Source organism: Heterocephalus glaber, unplaced genomic scaffold (genome assembly GCF_053883595.1).
Source record: "Heterocephalus glaber isolate CG9 unplaced genomic scaffold, H.glaber_assembly_v1.0 deba00000347, whole genome shotgun sequence".
Classification (NCBI taxonomy): domain Eukaryota; kingdom Metazoa; phylum Chordata; class Mammalia; order Rodentia; family Bathyergidae; genus Heterocephalus; species Heterocephalus glaber.
Genome location: NW_028258143.1, coordinates 16,414,209 through 16,438,845, shown reverse-complemented (window position 1 = coordinate 16,438,845; position 24,637 = coordinate 16,414,209). Strand labels below are relative to the sequence as shown.

Sequence of the window (24,637 nt, the reverse complement as noted above, 5' to 3'; positions counted from 1 at the left end):
TAAAGTTGGACATCTATGGGAAACAATAGATTTTTTGAGGGGGGGATAATGAATCCACTATTACCTTACATGACTATCTCAAGGATATTCTTCTAAACCTCACAGGCCCAGTTGTGAAATACAGCTGCTTTCATAAAGACCTCCTAGCAAGGTAGGGTTAGCTTTGACTCCAGGACTTTCAAGATATCCCATGGAAATACAAAGGCATAAAGATCTCAACCATTATATTTATGGATTTTGAAATAGATATTGTAAAAAATATACGAAACAAACAGAAATTGTCAGTCTTGATAAATAAATGCATATGGATCCTTTCCAAAGCCAAGAATTGACCAAAATGGCTAGTTCAGGTGGTTGGTTGCAAATATAGACAAATTTCAGTAAGATCGTCCCTAATATTACAAATTAATAAAGTTACTTCAAGTTATTTTCCCTATTTATTGTTATTGTTTTGAGTTAGTATTGTAGTTCTTTTTGTTTCACAAACTCATATATAGGGTGATCAAAATATATGCCAAGTGTTTAAATTTTAAAATCTTATTACAGTAAAAGACATATTGTCATTAATCTCCTTAAAATACTCACCTCTGCTTCAAATACATATCCCTTTGATCTTCCATTTTTGGAAGCACTTGTAGAAGTCCTCTTTCATAAGTGTCTTTACTAGGTATGATTGAAACTATGGTAAATGCCACAGCCATGTGCCATCCAGTGGAAAGGCAGGGTCCTAAAAGCAATACAGTGTGTTCTGATCTACCTTATTTACTTCATCCACTTTATTCACTGGATCTGGCACATAGCTTCTGGCTCTTCCCCAAAGTCAAAATGACCATGAAAAATAAACAATTTTATTTGATTTAGGATATCAAGGAGGCCATGACAACACACCTAAAGACACTCAGGAAAGAGGATTTCCAGAACTGCTTAAGAAAATGCCAAGAAGAACGAGATAAGTGCATTCGAGGTGAGGGAGGTATTTTGAGAGAAAATTAATGACAATATGTTTATTAATTATAAAAATTTAAACATTTATCATAGTTTTCACTTATACAACATAAATTAATATTTACGAACATGGCTAAAGTTTAGAATTTTCACATTGCTGTTCCCATGAAAAAGAAGACACGAGGTATAACTTCACCAGAAACTACACAATTTGAATGTCACAGGCAAGGTAATACCAAATTCAGGCTTCTTGGTGGTAGAAATGGGAGAAATATTATATATCCCTTATCTTTCTAGACCTATTCCTTCATAGAATTAAGACCTCTTTCTTCCATTCTTCACAATCCCATTTTCAGATCTTATCATTTATGCAGCATAAGCTTGTTTTACATTGATTTCTTTGGTTACCATTTCACCAGATCTTGATTTATGGTTTAAAAAATATATATGTCTATTTTTATACTTACACTTTTTTAAAGGTAAAACTTCTTAGAGATCTACAATCTTCTTTCAAGATAACTGATATCTTTTGGAAATATTTAAATTTCTTATTAAGTATTTAATGACTAAATTTATTGGGAGAAAGAACAATACTACAAAAAAGTAGTGTTCCTCACTTCTACTAACATAAACTAGCAAGATATACTATACTCAATGATCCCCTTAGAAAATTTGATATGAAATAAGATATATTACTACAAGACATATATATGCATATTTAGAAAACATGACTTGGCTCTATGCATCTTCTCAATGGATAACTTGAACACAAAAACCTGTGTATTCAAAAATCACAGAATTATATATTTAATATACCAATATTACAAAAATATAACGTCAATGAAATGTCAAATGTCTTTCAAATGTAAAAACTGTATACAGCTTCTATTTTATATAATTTCTATTTTATGGTAATTGAAGAAAAGTCAGATAAGAAAAACCAGAAGGTAAATATTTTTGTTAGTATTTGTGTGTTTTTGTCTCTCAGTCATCTTTGAAATACATATCTCCCCTCCCTCTTGGGCAATTTGTCATGCCATTATTATATCTCTACACTGCTGCCTATGACAAAGGAAGAAGAATGTGATTTACAGGTAAGCATATCAAAGAACATTTCAGGAGTGAGGGGATTACAAGTGATTTAAGTGAAGAGCGACAGGTGATTACACCTCACCTTAAGCCACCTCTAGTATTAAAAATAAATTAAGTCCCTCAGAAGAAAAGCAAAGCCATTCTTGATTTTTATTTGATATTTATTACTTTTAGACCAGCAGCTTTTAAAAATATACTAAAATAGACAGACTATTTTCAAAGGTTGAAAGAAGTTTTGGGGGGGGGGTCAGAGCCATCTTGTCAAATTTGCTGAATCTTAGAAATAATATTCTTTCCACATCTGTATTTTGAGTGTGTGGTTTTCATTATTTATACAAAATTTAGAGCGAGTTTATTTGGTTATACCTGCCAGTCTTTCAAACTTATAATTTTTTACTGTGAGGATGTATTTAATAAATAATACTTTATCAAGTACTTGAAATAAAAGAAAATTATTTAATTTATATATACAGTTTACCTTAGCTTTCTCCCAAACCCACTAGGTTGCTAGAAGAAAGACGAAAAAAGCGCACATATGATCTTTGCAAACACATTATCGCCATACCCCATCAAACCAAGTAAACTTTTTCATTTTAGAAAAAGGAAGAACATCACTTGAAGACCAGACGTAATTGTTTTTAATTTTCTTTGACAAGTTTAAGGTTAGTTATTATGGCAGATGAGGTAGTAATTTGCATATTTGTTTAATATTTTGGGGAGACTATATAACTCTCTTTCAATTTAATTATATATTTGTATGTAGAATTTCTTTATGTAGGAGATAAGGTTTTTTAGTTGTGTCTAAATATAAGATTTAATTCCTCTGGGAAAAGGGCAAATGGCATTCAATCATTTAATTTAATCAAAGTATAGAGGAAAATGTCAGTCAGGGCATAGACACCTCATTCACATGTGACTAACAGAATAGAGGCAAAGCAGCCATGATGGCTACTTGTTGCCACAATAATGCTGAGTAATATACATCCAAGGTGTTTTATCCAAGGTGGCTGAGTGAGAAGACAGGAGCAACATTTTTCTTTCAACCTCCATCAGGCCAATCCATACAAGTTCTCACAGTAATGGCAACAGATAAAGCAAAGGAGCCTCGGTCTGCAACCTCATTTCAGGTCTTTCTTACAAGACATTTACTGACATCTCTGGCTAAAGTGAGTCACATCGTGAAGCTCCGAGTTGGCAGATAACACTAAGGAACACTTCATAGGGAGCAAGGGTTAGTGAATTGGGGTCCTTTTCTTTTCAATTTAACATAAAAATGACATGAAGTAAATGCAGAGTGGTAAGTATAATATTATAAATGATCAAGTAAATAAGTAATAAACATAATTGCATTCAAAAGCCTGTTATGCGGTTAGAAGAGTCATTCTGGAGCAGATGATCTCAGAGAAACTGAGATTTAAAGATTAATAGGTCTTTGCCAGGTCCCCCAGATGAAACAGGGACATTTCCGTAACTGTGACAATGTGGAAAGGGTATAATGGCTTTAGTGAAACTCTAGGGACAGCACGTGATAGTGTGTCATTTGCAGGTGTGGGAGGCAGTAATAACCTCAGTGCTGGAGAATGATAGATGAGGTTCTGAGAGACAGGGAATTGGGAGTCACACAGCAAAGCATGCATACCAGGTGGATAATTCTCACTGCAGCAGGTTTTGATTGAGGTAACCAAAGAGGATGAGTGAGAAACCCAAAGGGACAGGTTGCATGAAAGGGGAAAACTGAGTTAAAAAATAAACATGGCTATGTCCAAAATACATTCCACTTCCTCGTAGTGTTTTTGATCCTCAGTACTGATTATGGTCACTTGAAATTCACACACACACACACACACACACACACACATATAATGTGTATGTGTAATTTATGTCTTTTTCTATATAAATGATTTACTTCTGAGTAAATTTCCCATGTATTTAGGATTTACTGTGCTGCTTCACATAGTAATTTCATTTGCTCTTCATCGTCTCCTCAGTTTAATGCATTTTTAAAATGCATTTAAAAGCTCTTTCACATTTTCTAATATATATTAACTACTAGATTGTGCAGAAACAAAACAAAACCGAAGATTGTGAATTTACAAAAATGACAAAAATCCAGGATATTTACAGAATTGGATATTCTAGTTTGGTTTAATAGAAATAAAGTCATTATCCTAAAATGAGTGCTACGTCAAAGTAAAATTTATGGAGAGAAGGAGATTAGGGCATAAGTCAGAAAGTGGAGCAATATTTGGTAAGATAAAGAGAAAGGAGTAATGTCATCTGGAAGCAAGTAGTGGAACTCATGATTCAGCTACCATTGATGTATTTCTAAAGTCAATTTGTATTTTGTGATCATATCTCAAAATTCACTGATAATGTAGGCATGTGTATGCACCTGTCTAAACATAGACATACAACATGTAAATAGGTGAAAGGGCCAAGAACATGAATTATTTGCAAACACATTCATGTTATGTAAATTATGTGCATAGGGTAAATTTTAGCATTTGATGAAAAGGAATGAATATTTATTTTGAAGCATTAATTGCATTGCACAAATACAAACATGTTCAAATATCTACATTGAATTTAGAGCATAAATTAAACATGTATAGTATTAAATTTATTGATTTTTATGAAAACTCACTTCTTTAAAGGTTTGAAAATTTGTTTGTACATGTAAGACTTTGTTGTGAAATGAATTTAAAGGTAGATCACTGGTTTATTTTTGAATGTTGAAAAAATGCTCTAATGGGCCAGACATGCAATGAAGAATAAATCTCAGGCTTCTTCTAGGAAACCATGATGGGGCAAAGAAAATAGAGACAACTAAATAACAAACTGCAGTTTGACAAAAGGAAATGCTAGGAATAGGTTCCCAGAACTGTGGAAGAAAACAGTGAGTGATTATTTCTGCAATTGAAGTTGATATTGAGACTTTTTGAAAGTGACAACTGGTCTAAGAAAGGAAGGACAAACCAGGTAGAAAAAGTCATTCCAATGAAGAAGAGATAACTTGGACCCAGATACAGACACATTAATACCATAATGTATTCTGAGAGGTTCAAATCTCTGGGAGTAGTGGACATAGTTACCTTGAAGAAAGGCAATATAAGAGAGGGAAAAGATTGAGTTATCTTTTTTTTTGTTTGTGGAATAAATGAGATAATAATGGCCAAGTTAGTGAAATAAAGGGAGTTATGAATGTGGAGATACCAGCAACTGTCCACAAACCATTCAGAGGCACACTTCTTATTACTATGGATCACATCACATCTTTTTTGATGTTGTTAATTTTCAAACATTTTATTTTTTTTTCTTGGTTTTTCTTCTTTCTGCCTTACCCCCTAAAAGAATTGAGTCATGAAACTGGGTTTCTTCCTCCTTTCAATGTTTCCTGGATCTGTTGTCTACACCAAGATCTTAAAACTGCTACTTATTTAGAGGCTTCTCTGTTACCCTGATTGTGGAAATCTTCACTTTAGTCATAGAGAGTGAAGAGAGTTCTCTGGTTGCAAGCAACAAAGATTGACTATTGATAATGTAAATACTTCCCCCAAAAGATTCACCGCAAGTATTAAATCAGTGAGTGTTAAATATCATATTGGTTTTAGGCCGGACCTAGTTTGGATCCCTAAACCATAGCAGCAAAAGTCTGTTGAAGTTTTCTGTAGAGTCTGACATTCATGTACCTCAGGCTCAACACCTTCTTATCCTGGGACTAAACTGGTCCCTAAAATTTTATGAACCGTAAACAAACAATAGGTGAAATTGAAAGTTGATATAGAAAAGAGTGCATTTTTTTCCTCTGGGCATTTAGATTGATCCAGTTAGGATCCCAGAAGTTCTCTCCTCTTAGACACTTCTTTATCTACTCAAATATGCTTCCACATTCCACCCAGCATCTCCAGTACCTTTCTGGCCACATATTTTGGATTCATATCTGTTGTATTTTATCTGGCATTCATTTCACGAAGCTGTTAGGTGATCTCTTCCTTGGTGTTTCCACAGCCAATTACCTCATGTTTCTTCATCTAAGTTCCTTCCTTCCCATCTTCATACTATCCTAAACATGGGCATATTTAGATGCCATCTTTGGGATGGGGTTGTTTGTTTTATTTTCTTTCTTTCTTTGTTTCTTTTTTTTCTTTGCAGTACTGAGGATCAAACCCAGGAACAGTCTACTGTGACTAGCCCTTTTCTTTATTATTTATTTTGAGATAAGTTCTCTCTACATTGTACAGGCTGGGCTGAAACTTGTGATCCTTTTGCTTCAACCTCCAGAATCACTGGAATTACAATTGTGTACCATCTCTCTGGGCTTGAAATTTTAATAATCATCATTCAGAGGCTCCATAAAATTTTTCCCATCTGCTCCCATTTTTTCTGCTCTTTCTCAACTATGTGCAAAAACTCTCAAATGATACTGTTCTCTACTAGACATATCCTCTTTATTTTAATTTGTATTTGCATTATGCTAGTCCCAGATACTTAATTTATATTCATTAAGTCTGGAATTTCTCATACATAATAAATTATTTTTTTTTCTTCTTTCAATATTTGCTAATAACTCATTTTACTTCCAGGGATTTAGAGGCATGGAGTTAGACAAAACTAATATGATGTTTGTGCTAAGCTAGAAATCCGTTGTATAATATTGTGATGGAAATTCCTAATCACTGCCTTATTGGATCTCAACTTCTATAGCTATATAAGAGAATAATCTTTTATTGTCTTTTTTGTATTTAGGTGGACACTTTTGGATAAGTCTGTCTAATTTTTTTGAGAGGAAATTGTTTCAAAATTTCTGTGCCAATGCCTTAAATTATTTGTAAATTTTTTAGAATCCTCTACTCTTTTATCATGATCATAAAGTTGAACTTCTTTTTTTTTCCACTTAGTTTATTGGTACATTTTACATATACAATACAGTTACATTCATCATTGGGAACTTCTACCTTTGTATTATTTATCTTGGTTCTTATTTTTTCCCCATTCCCCTGTCCTAGGTCAACTCCTCCATCCTTCGGTATTTATAAAGACTTTGTTTCTATTTTTTACTTTTCTCATATTTTTCCTTTCCCTTCTTTCCTTTCCCCTACCCTTCCCACTTCCCCTATCCATTTAGATCTTTTCTTCCTATTTCACATTATCAATTATACATTTTGATCTTTATTTACACTTTTATTCTCTCACATCAGAGAGACTATTTGGTATTTACACGTGTCCTATTTACTTCACTTAAGAGTATGGCCTCAATGTGGATTCATTTAGCTATAAATGTCTCTAGTTTTTCATTCTTTATCACTGAGTAGTACTCCACTTTATAAAACACACACACACACACACACACAAACACACATCTTCTTTATCCAGTCTGCACTTGATGGACAAATGGGCTGTTACCAAGCTTTAGCTAATACAAACTGTGCCACTATAAACATGAGTGGACATATATCGCTGTGGTATGATTCTTTTAATTCTTTGGGGAGATACCCAGCAAAGGAATAGCTGGGTCAAATGAGACCTCTAATCCTAGTTTTTTGAGATATCTACATAATGATTTCCACAGTGGTTGTACCAGTCTGCACTCCCACCAACAATGAAGAAGGGTTCCTTTCTTCCCACAGCCCAGTCAGCATTTGTTATTGGTTGATTTCTTGACAGCAGCCATTCTTTCTGGGGTGAAGTGGAATCTCAGTGTTGTTTTCATCTGAATCTCTTGAATGACCAGTGATGACAAACATTTTTTCATATGTTTATTTGCTGCTTTTACTTCTTTGTCTGCGAAATGTGTGTTCATTTCAGATGCCAATTGTTGAATTTGATCTTTATATTTGGGGGTCTGATTTTTTAAGTTTTTTATATATTCCAGATAGTAGTCATTTGTCTGTGGAACAGCTGATAAAATTTTTTCCCACATTGTAGGTCGTTTCTTAGCACTCTTTCAGTGCAGAAGCTTTTTAATAAGATGTGATCCCAGTTGTTGATTCTTTGTGCTAGTTCACATGCTACTGAGGTTTTGTTCATAAAGTCTTTTCCTCTCCCTATGTCTCTGAGAGTTCTACCTAACTTATCATCCAGTAAGTTTATAGTTTTTGTTTTAATATTCAGATCATTAATCAACTTCAATTTTAGTTTAGTGCATGGTGAAAGAGACGTGGCTAGTTTTAATCTTTGGCAGGTTGAAATCCAGTTTTTCCAACACCATTTATTAAAGAAGCTATCTTTCCTCCAGTGAGTATGATGGGCTCCTTTGTCAAAGATGAGGTGGCTGAGTATGTCTGGAGTTATTTCTTCAACTTCTAATCTATTCCACTGATCCTCAGGTTTGTTTCTTTGTTAGTACCATGCTGTTTTTATCACAGTGACATTGTAGTATAGTTTCAAGTTGTGGATTGGGATAACCCCTGTCATGTCTCTGTTGCCTAGAATTGCTTTTGCTATTCTAGGTCTCTTCTTATTCCAAATGAACTTTTGGGTTGTTTTTTCTAGTTCTGTAAAATATACTGTTGGATTTTCAATCGGGATTGCATTGAGTCTATATAAAAGTTTTGGAAATATGGCCATTTTCACAGTATTGGTATTTCCTACCCAGGAACAAGGGATATCCTTCCATTTTCTCATATCCTCTTCAATCTCTTTTTTTTAGAGTACCACAGTTTTCAATGTAGAGGTCCTTTGCTTCCTTCATTAGATTGATTCATAGATATTTCATTTCTTTGGACTCTATTGTGAAAGAAATTGCTTCCCTCATTTCTCTCTCAATAAGTCTGTTATTTGTGTACAAGAAGGCTATCGATTTTTGAGTGTTGAACTTGTATCCAGCTATTCCACTGAATCTGTCAATTAAGTTTAGAAGAGTTTTGGTGGAGTTGTTTTGGTCTTCTATGTAGAGTATCATATTGTCAGCATATAATGACAGTTTAACTTCTTCCTTTCCTATCTTTATTCCTTTTTTTTCTTTCTCTTGTTTAATTGCTGTGACTAATGTTTCCAGAAGTATATTGAACAGGAGTGGTGATAGTGGACATCCTTGTCTTGTTCCTGATTTTACTGTGAAGGTTTTCAGTTTTTTGATCATTTAGTATGATGTTGTCTGTTGGTTTTTCATAGATAATCTTTATCAGGTTGAGATAAAGACCATCTCTTCCAATTTTCTCTAAGGTTTTTATCATGAATGGTTGTTGAATTTTGTTGAATGCTTTTTCTGCATCTATTGAGATAATCATATGGTTTTTGTCCTTGCCTCTGTTAATATAGTGTATTACATTTATTGATTTACATATGTTAAACCATCCTTGTATCCCTGGGATAAATCTGACTTGGTCACAGTGTATGATCTTCTTGATGACCCTCTGTGTTCTTTTTGCCAGTATCTTATTTATGATTTTTGTATCTATGTTCATTAGGGAGATTGGTCTGTAGTTCTGTTTTTGGTTGGGTCTTTCTCTGCTTTTAGAATCAAAGTAACACTTGCTTCCAAAAATGAATTTGGAAGTATTGCTTCTCTTTTGATTTCATTGAAGAATTTAAAGAGTAATGGCTATAGTTCTTTTCTAAATGTCTTGTAGAATTAAGCAGTGAATCCATCAAGACCTGGGCTTTTCTTTGTTGGCAAATTTTTAATTACTTTTTCAATTGCACTGATTGTAATTGGGGTGTTTAAAATTTTTATATCTTCTTCATTCAACTTTGATAATTCATATGTATCTGGAAGTCTGTACATTTGTTCAGTTTTCCATTTTATTAAAGTACAGGTTCTCAAAGTAGGTACTGATAATCTGAATTTCTGATGAATGTGTTTGACTTCACCTTTTTCATACCTAATTGCATGGATTTGAGCCTTTCCTTTGCTCTTTTTGATGAAGTTGGCTAAGGGTTTATCAATTTTATTTACTGATTAAAAAAACCAACTCTGATTCATTGAATTTTTATATTGTTCTCTTAGTCTCCATTGTATTGATTTCTACTCTGATCTTTATAATTTTCTCCCTTGTATGAGCTTTGGGTTTGTCTTGCTATTCTTTTTCTAGGAGCTTGAGGTTCAGCATTAGGTTGTTTATTTGAGCTAGCTCTGTTTTCCTAGTGTCAGCATTCACTGCTATGTATTTCCCTCATAGAACTTCTTTCATTGGGTCCCATAGATTCCTGTATCTTGTATTGGCATTATCATTTAATTGCAATTACTGTCTAATTTCTTCTTTAATTTCATCTGTGACACATTTGTTGTTCCAGAGAGTGTTATTCACTTTCCATGTGTTTGTGGAGTTCTTGCGGTTTCTTATGCTATTGATCTCCAATTTAATTGCACTACACTTTTGTAATAGACAGGGGATAACTTCAATTCCTTTGGATTTACTTAGACATCTTCTATGAGCTAGCATGTGGTCTATTTTGGAGAATTCCCCATGTTCAGGCAAAAAGAATGTATATTCTGATTTTGGGGGGTGAAACACTCTGTAGACATCTATAACGTCCATCTGTTCAAAGGCTTGGTTCATTTCTAGTATTTCATTGTTGAATTTTGTCTAAATGATCTGTCTATTTGGGACAGTGGGGTACTGAGGTCCCTCACTACAATTATATCACTGCTTATTTGCTTTTTTCTGTCCTTTAATATTTGTTTTGTATAGTTGGGGGCATTAGTATTTGGTGCATATATATTTATGATTGTCATCTCTTCCTCTTGGATTGTTCCCTTTACAAGGATATAGTGACCTTCTTTGTCTCTCTTAATTAGTTTTGGTTTGAAATCCACTTAGACTAATAAAATCTGCCTTTGTATTCTGAAGGCATCCAAAATGCGAAAGTGGGAAATGTTTATATGGAAAACAGGACATGGTAAAGTGATGTTAATTATTGGGCATGTGAGATCAATATGTGAGAAAAAAATCATAAGTTGATTTTTTTCTTATTTCATAGCACTAGCTCAATAAGTAATATTACTTTAAAGCTTAATTGTAAACATTGCTTGAGCAATGAATCACCTCTGAACTAATTTCTTTTCTAAAAGTTTTGAGCAAATTTTCTGTACATCCTCATGAACTTGCTCAACATTCTTTGACAATGATTATTTGACAAGATTGCAAGGCCTTTACAGCTTGGCTCCTGCCATCTTTCTAGGCGTATATATTGCCACTAACTCCAGATTTAAGCAATGATCCATCTTTAGTGTCTGTGTTCATGCTGCATTCCTTCTGGAGCATCCTTCACTTCTCTTAACTGTGGACATCCAATTCATCTACCCCAGACATAGCACATATGTGATCTCTATATAAAATTTTCCTCATTGAAGAACAGAGTTAAAGAGACTAAATGAATTAATAAATTATGCGAATCTTGCATAGACTCACAATGGATAATATTGCATAAACTTAGAAGTGGGATTAAACACTGAAAAATAACACCAATAAAATGATAATAAATGCTGGCCACACTGTGGGAAAAAAGGAACCTTAACATGCTATTCCCGGGAATATAAGCTAGTACAACCATTAATGAAATCATTGTGGAAATTCTTTAAAAACCTATAACTAAAACTTCTATTCAAAGCAGCTATTCTGCTTCTAGGTATCTTTCTGAAAAGAGTTAAATACATTATATTATAGTAATACATCAATAGCCATATTTATAGCAGTACAATTCATAATAGCTGAATCATGGAAGCAGGCTTTATGTCCCTCAACAGATGAGTAGATAAAGAAAATGTAATATTTATACACAAGTAGTACTCTTCCATAAAGTAGAATAAACTTGAGTCATTTTTAGGATAATGAATGCACTTTTAATTCCATGTTAGATAAAATAAACCAGTCATCCAAGTTGAAATGTAGTATGGTTTTTCTTATATCAGAAATCCAAAGGATAAATAAATCAAGATTAAAATAAAAGACAATAGGAAATAGGGAGATAGATCCTTTGGTAAAGGGAAAGAGGACTAAAGTTGGGGGTGGAGGCTAAAAAAGCTTCCTTTCTTGACACCTCCAACCTTTTACTTAGAATAACCCTTTTCTTGATGCATGCTTCTTTGTCTCCTGGCATCACAGTCTACTTTATAATTTATTTCTCATTCATATGTTTGTTCCAATATACAGTAATTTGGGAGAAAATATATTGATTAGTTTCTTGTTCTGTTTCTCCTATATCCTGTACACAGTAGGTGGTTAATAAATACCTTTGGTTTGAAATGCACTATTTCACTGTAAATTCAGGCTAAAGTTTATTGACAAGTCCAAAAACTGCCACAGTGATTTTTGTTCTACCTCAATTATTATAAACTAACTAAATATATATATATATATATATATATATATATATACACACACACACACACAAAATATGGAAAACTGTATAATAATAAATTCAAAAGGCTAATTATAAAACATAATTTAACTTTTGAGGTCCTATCTGATCCACTCTCATGAAATTTCTTAAGAATGGTTTAAGAAAAAAGCCATATTGAAGAGGAGTCATGGAAATTCCCTTTACCATTTTTTTATGAAACAGGATTTTGTGTATGATTGTGCCTTAGAGGATAGATCAAGTAAGAAAGAGTCTATGAGAAAAAAAGGCTAACTTTTGGGATAAGGTGCTGAAGAATCTGGGATGAAAGTACTAGAAGAAAGGACAGTCTTGGCTTTTTGCTATCTCCTTCATGTTCTTCTTTTGGCAAATAGAGACAATTCAACAAAATGACCAACTGATACCACACAGATAAGTGTCTCAGTAGCTGTAGAGCTGAGTAGTGATAGAGTTCTACAGTGTCATTTGGAATGATGATTTCAGTGAACAACTGTAACAATTGAAATAATTTTTCTGGAACTATTCTGTTCATAAAATGTGGCAAATATTAACTATTTTCTTCTCACCATGCCTGACATTGAGTTATTAGACAGGCTTGTGAAGAATAGTAAGACTAGTGAATAGTGAAGAATAGTAAGAATAGTAAGTCTCTTTACTCCAGGAGTATTGTCTTTTGCTGATAGTGAGAAATAATACTGCAGCCAAATCAAACATATTGCTGATACTTTGTAATTTCTTCATTAATTTTGACATTAATAATGTAGTTTGTAACTCTAAATCTTCATTCAAAATAGTGCAATTTGAAAGAAATACCAGTTCATCACAATTTATCTATATTAAAAAAGGTAACGTTCTAAAAGAATGGATAGACTGTAGAGACAGGTATAAAATAATTGAAAGAAGAAAAGTAAACAAAGAGATGTGAAGAGACTAGATGAGAGAAGATAGAATCAAGAGATGAAGCTGTAATTAGAAAAAATTACTCATAAGTAGACAGATTATATTAAGTATAAGTTATTGGAATAGTTGCTTAAACAGGTGATTAAATTGGGTTCAAGGAAAGGTTTGAAGGACACTAGGTATAAATTGAAATAGTTTTAAAATGTGAAGCACAGATGGGTTTGGAAAAAATATCTGATATGAAACTTTTCCAGAAAATGTACTAAGGTATAGTTTATATCTCATAAAATACTTTAGGTAAAAGAATGTTCAGGTCAGTGAGTTTTCAACATGTTTTTTTTCCAAAAACCCTTAAAGACAATTTAAAAATCTGTCCCAGAGCAATGAATTTATAAAAACAATGTTTAGTCTTTGGCATATCCTCAGTACCTTTTGCTGTTAATTATACTACTTTTTGTGGGCCCTTTTGCTATTATTAATGATTTTGGTAATCTCATTGTTATTTTGTGGACTTAAGTTAACTAAATAAATGATGTTTAGATCTAGTCAGTTAAACTAATCATTGCTCTGAAAATAAAAAATAATTCAAAATTGGAGCAATTTGCAAATATTTTTCTACTCCCTAAATAACTATGTCCAGAAGACTTGCATGAAGTGAAACCTTAGGAAAGAGGGTATAAATGATATTGCTCAGAAATCTGGAAAGAACATCAGTCTAATCACTTTCTCCTCAAAAACTTGCTAAGCCTTAACGAAGTTTTGTGATAATTAATATATCCTGAAAGCCCACCCCAAATAAAGAATAAAACGTACATTTAAAAATAATTATTACAAGAGAAGGTGAGCTGGTCCTGGCACCCAGAAGGAAGCTCCCCACCTCCATCCCAGGCTCCTAGGGCAGAGAAGCTCAGCCGGTCCCAGCACCTGGAAGGAAGCTCCCCCACTGCCATCCAAGGCTCCTAGGGCAGAGAAGGTGAGTCGTGTGGGCACCAGAAGCAACCCCCCCAGTGGAAATGAGAAAACACATAAACAAGCCTCAAAAACAGACTTCCAGATCACCTACAGCAACCCCAAAGGGAAACAAGATGGAACAATCTGATACTCAACCACTTGGACTCTCTGAACTGGCAACAAAAGAGGATCTGGGAAAAATGAAATCAGAAATAATTACTCAGATAACAGCAAAGATCGTGCTCATGGTGCAAGACATGATTAATAAATCTAGAGAGGACACAGATAAAAAAATAAAGGATCTGAGGAACATGATGGAATCCCAACATAGGAAACAAATGGAATCCATAAAATAGATACAAACAGATTTCCAAGAGGCTAAAAACTCCATCGAAAGTCTGAACAGCAGAATGAACCAGTGTGAGGATAGAATTTCAGATATAGAAGAAAAGATTGCAATTGGTGATCAGGAAAAGAAAAATTGCTTTAAAATTGTAAGGGAACATGAGAAATCAATCCAGCAGCAGCTAGATGATGCAAAGAAGAATAACATAAGACTGATTGGAGTCAATGAAGAAAGAGGAGAGAGTGCAGATGACATAAAAAAACTGTTCACAGAAGTGATGGCAGAAAACTTCCCAAGGAGGGGAAAAGAACTTGACATACAGATAAGTGAGGCATATAGGACTCCAGCTAGCCTTAATCAAAAAGAAATCTACACATAGGCATATAATAAGTAGGATTCCAGAAATCCAACAGAAGAACAAAATTCTACAAGCAGTGAGAGAAAAGAAACAAATGATGTATTTCAAGCCCTAAAGGAAAACAGCCTCCAACTCAGATTGATGTACCCTGCAAAACTATCTTTCTAAATTGATGGAGAAATAAGATATTTTCATGATAAAGAGCACCTCAGGAACTTCATGAATACCAAACCGGCACTCCAAAAAATTTTAGACAGTACCCTAGGAAAACACAATGAGGATCACAACCCCAGGAAACCCAGCAGAATAAATCCATTGGTCATGACAAATTAAATGCAAAGGGGGAGAATCCAACAAAAAGAAAAAGTCATGACAAGACTTTTAAAACTTTGAACTTCATCTCCCTAATGAGTGTATAATTCAATCTTATTATTGTACTGATTAGTATTTTTCTGATTCTAGAGTTGTACGCCATTCCTTGTGCTATACTGGCTATTTATCATCTTCTTATGTCTACATTTTAATTGGGTTGTCTATTAATGAGCTCTAAGAATTCTTTATATATTCTGGTCATAAGTTATATGCATTATAAACATGGTCTGTTTAAGGACTACTTTTCATTTTAATGATGTCATTTAAAGTTCTAAATTTTGATGGAATTTTATTTATCAATTCTTTTTCTTTTATGTATCATGTTTTTTGTATCCTAGGTGGTTCTTGCCTACCCTGAATTCATAAATATTTTCCCTTATAATTTCTTCTTAAAGTTTTCTACTTTTAGGCTTTCTTATTTAGGTTCATAGATCCCTTCAAGTTATTTTCAGGTATAGAAATAAAGGGTTGAGGTTAATTTTTTATATACAGATACCAGGTGTTCTAGTGCCATTTGGTGCAAACACTTTCTCTTCCTCGGCTCTTGAATTGAGTTTATATTCAACAAAATGCTAATGTTAAATAATCTTTCAAAACTCAGTGGACCATATATGTGTGGTTCTATTTCTAAATTCTCTGTTTTATTCAAATGATCTATATGTCTTTCCTTACAGCAACACTTCCTTGATTACTGTAGCTTTAGAAGAAGTCTTAAAATTAGGTACTAAACACCTTACAACACTTTTTGTTTTTGTTTTTGCTTTAAACTTTTTTAGGTCCTTTGTACTCCTACATAACTTTTAAATTTCAATATCCAATTCTTCATTTATAGCAAGTATACACAGATTTGAATTTTTATATATACCTTGTGTTTTCTAATCCTGCTAAATTCAAGTACAAGTTCTAGGGGTTGCTAGAGATATCTTAGTATTTTCTCTGTAGATGATCATGTCATCTACATATAAAGATTTTGCTTCTACCTTGCCAATCCTATCCTAGTTGTGTCTTTTTATTGCCAGACTATTTTGGTGGGGACTTGGTTTCAAAGTTTAAGGGACAGATGAAGAGTAGACATATCTGCCCTTGTTCCCCACCTTAGGCAGAAAGCATTGTATCTACTCCATTCATATAAGTCATTTTTGCTGGAAGTATGGAGTACATGTCTTTGATCTGTTGAGAAAGTTCTGTTCTACTTCTAGTCTCCTGATAGCTTTTACCATGAACAGCTGTAGAATTTAGTCCAATACTTTTTCTCCAACTACTCACAGGATCATATGGCTTTTTCCTTTCCTCTGTTAAAATGATGACTTTTAGGGGTGGATCTTCCAATGCTGAACCAACACTGCCAGTCCTATAACAAAACCACTTTCTACATCCTGCCAGATCTGACTTCTAATAGTTTGTTTTGGTAAACAAATTTCTATCTATATTCATACTTTTTTCTTCTATTATCTTCATTCAGTTTTAGGATTAGCACAATGTTGAGTTCCTAAAATGAGGGGAGAAGTGTTCCTTCTTTTTTCTGCTTTAATTGTTTGATATAATTTATCAGTTAAAATGTTTATGAGCCTGCTGTTATCATATAGGTAAGTTTTCAAGCTAGGAATATACTTTCTTTAATAGGTGCTATTCAAATTTTATATTTCCTCCAGAGTTAGTTTCATTAATTTGTCTTCCAAGGTACTTCTTAGTAGTTGTCAAATTTATTTCAAAAAAGATTTTTGTAGTATGCTTTCTATATCCTTTTAAATTCTGTAAAATCTGTGGTAATGTCTCCTAGATCTTAATATTGTAATTTAAAAAATGTATAGCTGAAATTGTGTAACAGGAAGAAAACGTCTAAAAGACCAGAGGAATTGGGAGGGGTAGGGGAAGGGAAAAAAGAGAAAGGATAAAATATGAGAAGAGGAAAAAAAATGGAAACAAGGTCTTTGCAAATAGGGAAGGGTGGAGGATGTGAAGGGAGGCTGAGGGAAGGGGAAAAAATAAGAGCCAAGAGACTCATGTAATGGTACAAGATCCCAATGATGAATGTAACTGTATTTTATACCTAAAACATACCAATAAAGTTAATGGGGGAAAAATAATTATTACTATCACTTCATTTCATTTTTTCCCACATTTCTATTCTTTTAGAGACTTTGGGAATATGGTGACTGAGCTCCAGATGAAAGGAAAAAAATGAGAAAATACTGCATTTGTTGGAATTAATATTTTAAGATTTATTTTAATTTCAATAAAGATACTTTCTCTTTTATCAAAATCATTTTATTTTCTTGTACAGGTTAATCATTTCCAAGCATAACATAGATATTATGTGATAACATTTCAACTACATGGAGTGCATATCCATGTATTCTGACAGCTACATACCAATTATATCTGTAGTTAATCTGACACTAAAAATCAAACTATCCTATTTCATATTGCAACATGGGAATATTCAGAATATGTGCAACTTATTCTTTAAGTTTTCCTATTTTAATTATTGTCATGCTATGATTAAATTTGAGAACTACTATACATAATGCGCATTTTATGACAGGATAAAGCTGTATATGTAACACAGATACACACAATAATCAGATGATAGAGTCAGGTAGATGATAGAGATGATAGATACATAGGACAGAGAGATTGATGAAGTCATTCTTTTACTGCATCCTCCTGTGTTTAATATGTTTTGAGCCATTTATTCCCCATGTGATTTTTCTCCAGCCTATCTTTCTATTCTCACAGACAATGCAAAGAACCTGTTCATCATGGATGGTCTTAGATCTGAGAGATGTTCTTCGAGCCAATTCCAGATAATTGTCACCATGAGCTTCACTCATTTAATTGGCATTTACTACAAGCTTACTAAGTTCCTTGCATTTTATGCAAGGTGGGTTATATGGTTCACAAGAGTCAGAAGAGGCATCTGCTTTGGGAAAGGGCTTATTGTCTGGTGGAGCAGATAATTCATGTAAAAATCTCAGAAGTAAGCAAGTAACTTAGACCATAACAATCTCCGTGAGGAGGAGATAGGATGATGTGATGAGAGATAATCTAGGACCTCTGTTTAAGTAGCTGGTCAGCTAATATTCTCCAAAATGTGATGCTGAGTCAACACCTGAATGAGATTGAGCCAGGCCTTTGATGGGCTTAGAAAGAGAATTCCAGAAAGAAGAAAAAATATATGTAAAGACCTGAATTAGCACAGTAGTGGGGGCTGTTTGGAGAACTGAAAAGGAAATGGTAACTGATGATGAGTGAGCATGGTGGTGGCAGTTGGGGAAAAATGAGAGAAAGGCAAGATTATTCAGACTCTGTAGCTAATAGTCTGAATTTTATTTACTTATTATTTTATTATATTAATGATGTCTATTGGAATGCATAATAATAATGAAGATGATGATGATGATGACTGTGGGAATGCATATACATTTTCCTGTTCACCAAAATGGATTTTAAGCAGTAGAGGGACTAGGATTTACTTTTGGCTCTGATGTCAGAGTAGGGAAGTGAAGAAGTGAAGAAAAGAAGAAATTAAGATTATGATCAGTTTAGAGCAATGGTGCCTTTTAAGTGATTTATTAGTAATTTTCCAGTTTTCATTCTTAACATACCTATGGAATTAACAAATTCCATTGATTTGCAGCTGTGCCCACTAATTCTTTTGCTTTTCTTTTTACTCTTATGTGACAAAATGCACTCATTTTAAGTAATATTCTTCTTAGTTCAACTTGCTGGGGTTTATTTTCAACTTGGTGTTTTGAACCCAAAGGCAAGAGTTACAAAATCCACCTATGTCACACTACTTTATAATGAAAGTTTGCATTTTAACTGAAAAATACATCTTGTAGCAACAATGTGAGAAAAATGAAGCTCTTAAGAAGAAGAGCTAGCTAGCATCACTGCACTTGATCAGAATGCTTATCCTTTTCTACATTAATTGTCTGGCAGGATATTAGAAGCACCCTACTACATCTCTTCAGAATTTAACACTTGATGGCAGGAAAATGGAGCCAAATCAGATTTATTGGTGCAGTCTAATTAAGTATTAAAGACGCAGAGGAATCAGATCTTCCAAGTTTCCCAGGCTTGTGTAAGCAAATTCAACTCATTAAATCTTGGGTCCATCTGTGTTTGTAGCTTTATATGTCATTTGATTGCACGTACACGCACTGATAAGTGAAGGGGACCTGTTCTGGAAAATGTGCCATCAGGTGATTTCATCACTGTGAGAACATCACAGAGTGTACTTACACAAACTAAGACAGCCCTGGCATGACTGTGCAATATAATCTTACAATACCACTACTGTGTAAGAAGTTTGTCCTTCACAAAACCATAAAGCCATTGGAGAAGTGGAGACAGTGCAGACATCTGGTTAAGTTAGAATATCGCCTGGGGAGCTAGATGATCTAAGCTCAAACTGGCTTAATTCCTAAGCATTTGTGTGGCATTATTAGATAATATCATTTACCCTGAGTTCCTTCAACTCTAATGTGGCCATCACAGATCAGTTTCAGATTACTTTAAGAATGGGATGAGGTAACATACGTGAGAAAATTTAAAAGTTAATTACTGGTAGTGAGCTTTATATAAATTCTATGTATTTTAAAACATTCTTTTTCTTTTTCTTTTTTCTCAGTTATTTAGTCTACTGGGCATTTAACTCTGCTATTCAATAGTAAAATTCAATGACAGCACTCAATTTTATATAACTGATGAAAAGCTTTAACCATATGTAACAGCTAAACTGACCTTAGGGGAATGCAATTTATATTATAATGGCTTAATGGAACCAATTATATTATATCAGCATAAAAACTTTTAAATAGAAAAATGTATTCACCAGTAATAAATGTCCTATATTTCAAAAAGAATGTCCATATGCCAACTGTTTATTAGTCAAGATTTAAAAATTATTCTCCAGTAAGTATTAATCTTTTGATTTTCAATTCAATATCCATTAATGAGTGAATGCAGAAACAAGAAGAACTTTTATAATGTGACATTTAATTATAAAAGTCTTAAATATAAAGCATCTAGAAAGTATGTCAAACTTTCCTGCAAATTTAGCTAGTTAAACCCTTCTAGAGAAAGTACATCACCTAGTAACTCTGATTTAAAATCATTGAAAAGAAATATCCACAGCTTTGTTTCCATTTTTTCCCCAACACTTTTATAAATAAGGAAAGAAAGAGGGATAAAAGGGAGGGAGGAATGGGAACAAAAAAGAAGCAAGATATATCATCTACAGGTACAAATTCCCTATGATGACTGTTATCATTACATATATCTAAAATGTACCAGTAAAAAGAAGAAAAGAAAAAAAAGAGAAATATACACAGCAATGAAGTCTATGGGCATCCTCTCCATATTCTGTTCATTTTAAAACCATAAAATCAATAATCAAATACATTAAAGTATCATATTTTATCAAGGAAAATTATTTTTGATCCTAAACCTAAAAATCACTGGAAGATAGTTGATGAATAGAAATATTTTAATAGGGAAATAATGCTTCAATTATATAAGTAATCTGTGTTTCAAAGTTCAATGTGAAAATTTTTATTATATTAAATTCTTTATTAATTTATTTTTTAAATATTTTGTTATTTTGCTGATATTTCATTCATTTTGAAAGGTTTATATTTACTAAAATTAGTCACTTTTTCTTTAGAGCCAACTCAACCACTACAACAGTAAAATTTGTGGGATTAGGACAGTAGGAAAGGAATAGGGTAGTTTCATCACAATTTACTCACTCGATTCTTGTGAGAATTTTGTAAATTATTGTAATCTTTGTGGTGAGAAGGAAAAGTTAAACAAGCTCTGAATTCTCACAACTGGTTGAAATAGTAAAATATGAAATGTTAATTGTCTACAATAGTAGAAATTAAAATTTACTTTAGTAATAATATTTAAAGAAAAATTAATAATTTAATAATTTAATAATTTAAATTAAAAATTAATAATTTAATTTAATACCCACAATAAAATGCTTGTTGTATTCTATTGAAAGTATACTTGCTATGGCATATTTATTCAATTTTCTTGTTACTCAGTTTGAGATTCAATAAAACAGCATTACTAATTTGGATAAACTCTATTAAATTATTTTTTTGAAATATAAAACAGTAGTTATATTATTCTATGCTATGAAGTATAAAATGTTATTAACATTAAGTTAAATTAAAATTATGACACCGTTCAGATGTCAAAAATTATCAGTCATAGAAATGGATAAATAAAAAGAAGAGCACTCAGCCATACAGTCAAAATTTCCAGTGACTGCCAATGTATAGGACATCATTTTAGATCTTTGTCTTACACTTATAAAATATGTAGGCCCATACATTCAGAAATGAACACACAGTCATGTATATGTAGATGTATTCATGTATGTACATTTTATATAAATAACTTGAATTTTTTCACTAAACATACATTTTCACATTAATTTTCTTCTTTTAATGGATAAAAGTAATCAATTCAATTGTATCAACATAATTTACCAGAGAGCGTTAGTCAAATAGTTTATAGTATTTTATTGTTACAGTTTCAAGAGCCATTTAAACAAATCTCTGAGCAACAGTAGAAAATTTTTGAAGAACTGCTTTAAACAAGTAGAATTAATCACTTAATGGATTTAAAAATTTACTTTTTATTTCTAATGTATTAGTAATTGTTTGTAGTACATAGTAACTATATTCCTTTTGAGCAGTTAGTACATGTAGGTAACAAATCTTAATTCTTTTCTCATCCCCTTCCACCTCTGTCTCCCCTCCATCCTTATCATGACCTCCTTCCCATCTCCAAAAGATCCACTTGGATTTTTGAGAACTCCAGTCACACTGCTCTTTAAAATGACTGTGCCATTATGCTTTCTTGTCATAAGTTTACAATAGTAACTGGCACCTTATATCTTTGAAACACCAGGTATTATTAATCTTCACATTTTGTCGATTTAATTGGCTAAAATTCCTATGTTATCATTGTTGCAACTTCCATTTATTTAAGGCTGGATTAATTTTTGGCTGTTTGGACTTCTGTTTCAGTGCATTTCTTAATGATATTCTTTATTTTTCTGTAGCAACTTTTTTGTTACCTGTAAACTGTAAAATCTCTCACCCAAATTTGTAAAAAGTACAATATTCAAACAATGACAAGATTCACGAATGTAAAATAACATAAATATCTAAAATGGGCAATCAAAGGAGGGAAAAAAGTTTTTTATCACTAGTTATGCTACCAAGAAAAGATAAGGAATTAGTTAACTACTGAATGCTTTAAGAATATTTTATAATTTAGAAAAGAACATACTACAAATGGAAATACTATAGTTAACAAAGGGCACTTTCGGGAAGGAAAATAAATTCTAAGTTTGGAAGACTGTGTGTGTGTGTGTGTGTGTGTGTGTGTGTGTGTGTGTGTGTGTGTATAATGCAGGACCTTGGCAGATGTAGAAAAATCCTTGAGAGACAACTGTCTTGGTAGGGAGGAGGGTGATATTGGCTGAGCTATGGAGTCACTATCTGACCAGGAGAGTTGGCTGGCCAACAAACCATTCAATATGATTTCAAAGAAGAAAGCAGAGCTCAATGCTCCAGTATAGAACAGCCTCAGTTTCAGCAAACATGTTCCCTTTCCTTGTTTTCATGATTTCATATATTAAAAAATAGATTAAATGCAACATGCACCAAATTTAGTTTTAAGGAAAAAACAGATACTAGATAAAAGTATAAGTATGAAGAATTCATTCATATTGTATCAAAGTAAATTAAAAATATGGACAGTACTTTCTAACTTAATAATGAACAAGATTTTTTAAATGACATGGTAAATACATAGATATCTTTGAGCAGGGGTGGGGTGTGTTTTGAAGAGTACATAACAAAGAACATAAAACAATAAACAGACAATTGTGTAAAATAAGATAGATTTGATATAAAAAAAGAATTCAACAAAAAAGGAAAATACTAAGATAACAAGTAGCAAGATAAAAATTATCAAACAAGGTGAATATCAAAGCAACTCCTGCAGTTTTAATAAGTGAATGTAAGTTATAATAAATGAAGGTGATCCTTGAATAATGGGCTCCTTGACCACATAGAAATAATCAGAATGAGTGCAAGAGAAATGATCGAGGGATCAAAGTAATTAAAAGCTAATAGATATGAAGGTGGGCAAAGAAGACTGAGCATAAAGACTATCGATGTTCTCAAAGTAGAAAATCCAAAAAATTTAATAGAAAATAGTTCTGAGGATGGTAATACAAAAAAAAAAAATCCTGAAATGATAGATATGATAGATCACTGAATCCACAGACTAAATAGGCACAACAAGTAAAATACTAGGGCAATTTATGACTTAACCACCAATGTGCAAATATATCCTATTTAATTTTTATTGAACTTCAAGGACAAAGATAAATTTCTTGTATACAAAAGGCACTTAAAAACAGAAAAAAAAATGGTTGTTTTCAAACTTTTTCACTGAAATGTTCTATACTGCCAGATAACATATGATTATCCATACAGTTCAAAAAGGAAGATATAGTTCAATTATTCTCTCTTTTTCTGAATTACATCATTATTTGAGCAAAAAGACAACATTTTCACATATAAATAATGAAGGCATTCCAGGAATATTGAATTCACGCTTTTCTTGGAAAAAAATACCCAATAGCAAAACTTAGCTAAGATATAAAGGAAAATAATTTAAAAATGGAGACACCGTGGTAGAAGATTAACAGTAGGCATCGAACCAATTTAAGTATAAATTTAAATAAAATAATAAGGAAATTAACACTCAAAAAAGTACTAAATAAAGCAAACAAAATCATGGGAGGAAGGTGGAAGACAAAATAGGAAGAAAAAAGAGCAAATTATTATGTCTTTCACAGCAAAGAATCACTGATACATTAAAATTAAAATATGCAGTTTAAATTAATTCTAACTTGTCAGTGATTTTTCACTTTTAAAAAATTTATTAGTATTTAAAAATTATTGTAATAAAAAGCATTTATGTAAAGTTAAGACATTTTTCAGAATTACTTAAATTATTTTATTTCAATTAAAATCAAGTAAGCTTTACTTTTTATTTTAAATGTTTGTTAAATTTTTGTTAGATTAAATAGTTCCTTATCATCTAAAGCAACTGACCAGTCACTATAGAAATACTGACTTAAAATAAAAATGATAAGTGCATCTTAACATTTTTATGTTAACTGAAAACTTTTTTCCCTAGTCACTATTTACTAGTAAGACAAATGTATCTTAGATTACATACCAACTGGTTAGAGTTAAAATTTTTCCTTTCAGAATAATTGTGACACAGCATATTTTCTACAGTCCCTAAGTTTTTTCTCTTTAAAGAAT

The 24,637-nt window shown here is 32.5% G+C and overlaps 1 protein-coding gene across 1 annotated transcript in view; it reads right to left on the bottom strand.

Annotated features, from left to right (window-relative positions):
• Positions 1–24,637, bottom strand: part of Dpp10 (dipeptidyl peptidase like 10) — a 1,332,172-nt gene that overhangs the window by 762,886 nt on the left and 544,649 nt on the right. The window lies entirely within an intron of this gene.